This window comes from Silene latifolia, chromosome 2 (genome assembly GCF_048544455.1).
Source record: "Silene latifolia isolate original U9 population chromosome 2, ASM4854445v1, whole genome shotgun sequence".
NCBI lineage: Eukaryota > Viridiplantae > Streptophyta > Magnoliopsida > Caryophyllales > Caryophyllaceae > Silene > Silene latifolia.
This window is the reverse complement of record NC_133527.1, coordinates 87,151,562-87,158,408: the sequence shown is the minus strand read 5'-3', so window position 1 is coordinate 87,158,408 and position 6,847 is coordinate 87,151,562. Positions and strand designations below refer to the sequence as shown.

Genomic DNA, 6,847 nt, shown 5'->3' with positions numbered 1-6,847 from the left:
TGGGAGAAAATGTTCAAGAGCCACAAATCGAGAATAAGACGTAGGAAGATGTTCTTTCTTGGTCAAAATCAGTAATTATTTATTCGAATTCTAAGTAGACAGGAGTCATGTTATTTTTGAAAGTAACAAACCTGTAACTTATTAAGTTGCTTTATCTAGTTTCAACTCCGCAAAAGTCCGAAGCAAGCATAAACATGAAAATTTTTATTTAGCTTGGTTGGTTGGTGGCAAGGGTTTTGCACGTAACAACAATGATTCATTGTATTCGGATATGATTTGAGATAGTTGGATTTTAAAATCATCTTGCATGAGTTTTGTAAATCACAACTATCCTAAAGTAGGATGCGAACTTAAGAGGAAGTCTTAAGTAGATATCAAAGAGTTGAATTGTATGTTTTGATCATGTAATAAACATTTGTCGAACTGTCGAGTAGTTCTGTTTATACATGGATTTTAGTGGGAGTACTGTGATGTTATTAGTCTTATATGTGATGGACATATTGATCAATGTTAATGATGGAAGACTTAGGAGAAGATTAATACATCTCTAAGGTATCCAGACCTATAAAGATAGTTCTGAGAGGATATTAGCGTTAAATGAATATTCTTATATTGATAAGAGTCTAGTCAAGTTCAAAAGATATTGAACATGTAGAAATTGAATCCACTTGCTTCCGCTGCGGGATTAATTCCTTACGCTTAGATGTATCACCATTCTTTGATTTCGTATACTTGAAGCATGACGAAAAGTTACAAATCGAATTTTTTGAGAGAAGTCTCAATATAGCCATATAGTTCATTCGTTAGTTCTCTTGGAGCACTAAAGAAATGAAGCTTAGTGATCAGAATTGATATGGATTTATGTGCAAGCAGTTACACAATAACCATATTCGAATCACACTAGGATGGTTAGAGAACCATCTTGGCTATATTAATTAAGGAGGATATATGCTAGATACGCTCTAGACAAAAGAACAATGAGAAATTTACAATGAAAATTGAGTACACTTGCAATTATGAAAAATGCAAGTAGGAAAGGATGTTATTAGGATTCGGTTTTATGAATTGGAGGAACCATGGTAGTTCGTTCAAACAACCGAAGGTCCTATCCGTGCACAGTGTGAGGATAGTTGGAGTGATTCCAAGGCTAAGGAACCTATCTCTAGATTGGATCTGGAAATGTACTCAAAAGGTTGTTATGATAAAGATTATACAAAGGGAAATGGTACAAGGTTAGGGAAAGTGCAAAGTGTTGCTAAAACTTGCTAACCAAGGCCTTTTCATAGGCTAAGCATGATAAGTCATCCCATTTCAATTGAGTTGAGATGTATAGTTGTATCCATATTGAGTATGGATTATAGATTATGTAGTATTTAATATGGTATAAATTTTACATATGTGATAATGCATTCATCATTTGAGTTTTATTAAAAACTCTTCTATTAATTTGTTATATCCAAATGGGTTGTAAGGACAACGTTGAATCCCATTAAAGTGAACTGGATTAACATAGTATTGGCCCTTAGTTGCTTATATGAGGTGACATCTCGAAGTAACTAGAGTGTGATGCGATTGATGGCAAGTTCAAGTGTCATAGAGTCATAAGAGATGACTAGTCGATCACATAGGCAGACTGTATGGGACACTCTATCGGGCTTATGACCGCTTATAGAGTTCTGGCAATTTTTTATAGCCTGGTCGTGGCGAGAGCTACTATGGTATTCTTATGAGTCAATTCTTTGACTAATGACTGTTCGCCCAAGATGGCACGGTTTCAGATTGACTTTGATTTATGTTCGGCGACCTTCGTAACTGGGCTCTTATGGTCATGTTTTGCGTCATGATGAGCTGTGGCTAATCAAAGGGAAGAGTGAAATAGGAATTGTCCATCCCAGTCAGGGTTAACTTATACAAGGCCACTCGAGGAGCAATAAACTGGAAATGCATGGCCACGCTCGGAAGGTATCTATGGTAGATAATTCCGGTTAGACTGTTATTTTCCAGATCGAGGAAGCCACTCATGATATGATCAAATGCAAGTACGACCTGCAAGACACCTTGCATTGAGTGGGAGATAGTAATAGGACAAGAGAATTGGTAACGCACACTTGTCGCGGACAAGTGGGAGATTGTTGTAGTATGTGTCCTCGACAATAATGCGATCACATGTTTAAATCTCATATTAAGAATACATGAGGGAAGTAATATTTTATTGTCAACTGATCCACATTAATCGGTAATGATTGGCTGACTAGAGTTTGTCATTACTCTCGTATGACGGTGGTGATCAGTTGATCCCTTAAGGTCATACCTCTAGGGTAACACTCTTAATTGATTAATTAATTAATTGTATGTTGATACAATTTAATTAATTCCTTAAAATTGAACGGATGATTTTGTGAGTGAAAATACGTATCTTATTGTAATTCGATTAAATAAGATTCATACTAAGTAATTAAATTGTTTTATTACTTAGATTTTATTATTGTTTATGAAACAATTAAAATAATAATGGATGGTTTATTATAAATACTAGTTGTATTTTATAATTCTGTGACCCATTTTAAGTACTTGTAATTGTGAATTACTAGTTAATTTTTGTATGTGATTTATTTTCTTTATATAATGATTTTTAATAAGTTAAAATGCATTATTAAGTAACTTGTCTAGTAACATGTCCAATATGTCACACTACACAAATTGACAATTGACAAAGTTAAAATGGAGGTCACCTATTATGAGGTAAAACCGAAATATAGGGTGTGATAGGGGGTGTTGTTTTATCAATTATTTTATTGGCATGCTTAAGGACATAATGATGTGCCTTTTGCATATAAAAAGAACAACACCCTACCCTATACTTAGCTAAGAGAAAAAGGGTGTCTTAAAAAGAGAGTGTGCTCCCCATACACCCTTTGGAACCGTGACCCCCTTCTTCTCTCATCATATTGTGAATTGTTCTTTACAATTCATTCATTCTTACAAAATAATTATATTGATAATTTTCTACATTCTCTCTAGATCTTATGAAGAACTAATATGAAAGAATAACTCACATATCTCTAATATTATTCCCATTACTAGTAGTAGTATACGATAATATTAGTTGTTAATTTTAGGGTACTTCTACTAATTTCTAGTAACAAATTAGTAAAAGTATTAAGAGGGATAACCTTGGTACAAATCCTTGGGTAGAGATTCTACTCTTGAATCTTGTTCATCCATTAGGAAAGCTCAAGAACTAAGGTAGGAGACCTTACTAGTGCCCATATAGCCGAAAGTACAAATGTAAGGAACCGGTTTTTCTTTACTCTTGTATTTGTTTTGCATGCATAAGATCTTAAATTAATTTTATGACTAAATTAATTATTCACATATTTAATATGTAAACAAATGAGATTAATGAATCCCAACAGGCTATGGCCTTGTCAAATTTCAAGTTCATTGTGTCAATATGGGAGCATAATTGGGCACCCAAATCGGCACTCAAATGTGTGACGGAGTCAACTTCATGTCTCCCTCCCCTAGTAGCTTTTCTTGGCCTACTATATTGAGTGTTGTGAACCGCTATCTCCTCTATCTTGGACCAATTTTGGTTATCATCTATCTCGTGGAATCTTCCATTAGAACCCATGTTGAGCACATTCCTTGAGTCTTCATACAACCCATTCCAAAATTGGTGGACTAGAAACCATTAGGTTAACCCATGATGAGGACAAGAGTGACATGTATCTTTGAATCTTTCCTATGCCTCATATAGAGACTCTTATCTCTTTGCTTGAACCCGGTTATTTGGGCTCTTAACATGTTGGTTTTCTCCGAAGGAAAAGGGAACAATACCCATCGAAATTGATCTTGTGTTACCCCTGTTTGGGAAATTGCATCACAATAGTAACAAAAAGTCTCCATGTGTTGATGAGGATCCTCATTAGGCATCCCTCCAAATTGACTTCGTTCGACTAATTGTATGAATGCGGATTTGGCAATGAAATTACCGGTCAAGTGGGGTGGTATTGGAGTACCATTATGTAGGTTCTCCTCAGTTGGTACAAAATGAGATGAGAATTTAGGCATTGTAGGTTGATTTTGTGGTTGGTTTGGAATAGGGTTTTCCTCTCCTTATCTTGGAAAAAGGGTTGGTAAACTCAACACTATCCGTTTGGTTAAGACCAATGTCCACAAGCTCTTCAATACCCACAATTGTTGAAGTACCTCTAATGGTTCTCCTAATATTTGTCAAAGTTCTATCGATTTCGGTATCAATAGGCAAAACACCGCATTGTGATCTCCTATTAATGTGACCAATATTTGAGCATATTTAGTCCCCGAATGAGCCTCGTTCCTATGCTTTTTAGTGCTTAATTGGGTCATTTACTATTTTTAGTCCTTTGTTTTGCATATTCTTTGAGGTTTTGTTTCCTTGGTAGGAGAGGAGTGCAAACCTTGCATTTTAATGGCAAAATGGAGCTAAATTGATTGAATCTAATAACCAAGCATCAAAGTGAAGACAAGACTAGAAGGCCTTTGTAAATAATGGGAAATGATGAAGACGATCCTTGCATCTCCGACAAGTTCCTTGAGGATTGTTGGAAGAAGAAAAGAAGAAAAAGCTTGCTGAACTAGAATCCGCCCGTCGCAGCATCGGGACGCTCGTCCAACCTCCACAATCCGAGCGTCCCTTCTTCCAGTCCGCTCGTCCAACACCTCCACAATCCGAGCGTCCCCCCTTCCAGTCCGCTCGTCCAACCCCCACAATCTGCTCGTCCCGACCCCTTGGCCGCTCGGATTGTCATCTAGTACAGCACGCCTTCTCCTTGTTCAACTCGGGATGCGCATATTTCTGAAAGACTAGCAAAAAGGGGACTCGCATCTTTCTTCGAGAGGAGCATTTCCTCAACTTTTCTTAAGGGTCTTAATCGTCATTTAACCCCTTAGTAACCCTAATTTATGTACCTAATCCCCACTATAAATACCCCATTGTACTAATTAGATGAACATTAATCCTTAATATAATTTATGTTCTTCTAATCTCTCTTTAATCTTTTAATCAACTTTTTATTAGGCATTAATACAAATCTCATTTCCTTAATTTTTCTATTGTTCATCATTTTTTTTGGGTAATTGAAGATTATTTGGGGTTTATTTGGAGGATTGATAACCTTCCAATCATTCATCAAGTACTTCTATTACTCTTTGCTTATTATTTTGGAATCATCATTAGGTATAATTCTCTTAATCCCTTATTAATTATTGTTAATCATCTTCATTTATTCATCATGTTTTGCTTTGTTAATATGATTGAAAACCTTGTTAGCATGTTAAACTTGATAATGAGTGAGTAGTTTCCTTAACTAGGGTTAATGGGGAATTAGGGGAAACCAACATGGGGATTGATTCATGCTTAATCTAATATGCTTTCATAATTAATTTGCTTGCTTGTTGTGATTTCAACTTATGCACATGTTATGTGTGATGAAATGCGAGCCTATGAATCCTTGCATTTTTTACCCATCACTTATCTTTTCAATGAGACTTATAAGACATAAACTAACTCGAGTCTCATTAGACCATGCATATTGTTGGATAGGGAGGATTAAGTCGACTTGTAGGTGTTGTACAATCTAATCGATTCGGCTCCGGGACCCAAACCTTCCTAGGGATTGTAAGATATACACTAAATCGATCCCATCACAACAATAATTGCTTGCATCTAGTTGAAAACATGTTTGTATGATCAAATCCCATGAATCCCCTATGAACCCAGGACACCCTAATGCTTTTAATCAATTGTTTACATCTCATCTTAATCATCTTGCTTATTCATTTACATTGTTATTTAGTTTAATGATCTTCTTATCTCAACCCAAATTGTGACACCCTTAGACACCACTACTTGCAATCGAAAATCCTACATCAATACCCGTCCCTTGGGATCCGACCTTTACTTACCTCTTTACTAATAGTAGAGTAGTTTGTAAAGTTATAAATATTGTTTTAGTCTAGATGCTCCTAACTACAAGTAATCGAAAAATATAGTCCGACCAAAAATGACGCTGTTGCCGGGGACGGTGTTAAATTAATTTGATTTTCTTTGATTGTTATTAGTTGTGACTTTCTTTGCCTTGGGGAAGTAAAACTCCTCAAGGTTTGTTCTAATTATTTTCAAGTTGTTCGATATTTTGCAAGATGGATATTATAGATTGTTTTGTTGAGGACCACTTGAGTATACCTTTCTTCAAAGACCCCATGCAAGCATTGAAAGCCTTAGAAGCAAGTGAGGCCAAAATATGCATTGGGAATTGGAGGTAGATCTTCTAGAGGCCGCTCTAGCCAACAAAGAACTTACTCATGAGCAATCCGAATTGATACATAACATCCTTGTGGAAGCATATCAACCCATGGAACAAGAGCAAGCAATCATAGAGGACATCATACAAACCAAAGATCAAGAGGAATTTATCATGGAATTTGAGTATGATGAGATTAGTGAGCTTGAAGAACAAGTTGAATATGCCATGAGAATGAAGTGTCTAATGGAAATGGAGCAAGTTCATAATGAACCTTCAATGGAGGAAAGTGAGGTACAAGTTCCGACTTTAAAACCCCTTCCCCCAAATTTGAAATATGCTTAACTTGACAAATCTAAGACCAAACCCGTGATTGTTAATGACAAATTTGATGAGAACCAATTGGAAAAATTGCTTAATGTGTTGAAACAACATGAAAAGGCTATAGGTTATAGTCTAGATGACATTAAAGGGATAAGTCCCAACTTTTGTATGCATAGAATTCATCTAGAGGAAGACCATAGACCTACCATCAAATCTCAAAGGAGATTAAACCCCCA

The 6,847-nt window shown here is 35.9% G+C and overlaps 1 pseudogene; it reads left to right on the top strand.

The window, feature by feature from the left end:
• Positions 1-3,701: 3,701 nt before the first annotated feature.
• On the top strand, positions 3,702-3,799 carry LOC141645099 (small nucleolar RNA R71; annotated as a pseudogene).
• Positions 3,800-6,847: the final 3,048 nt, after the last annotated feature.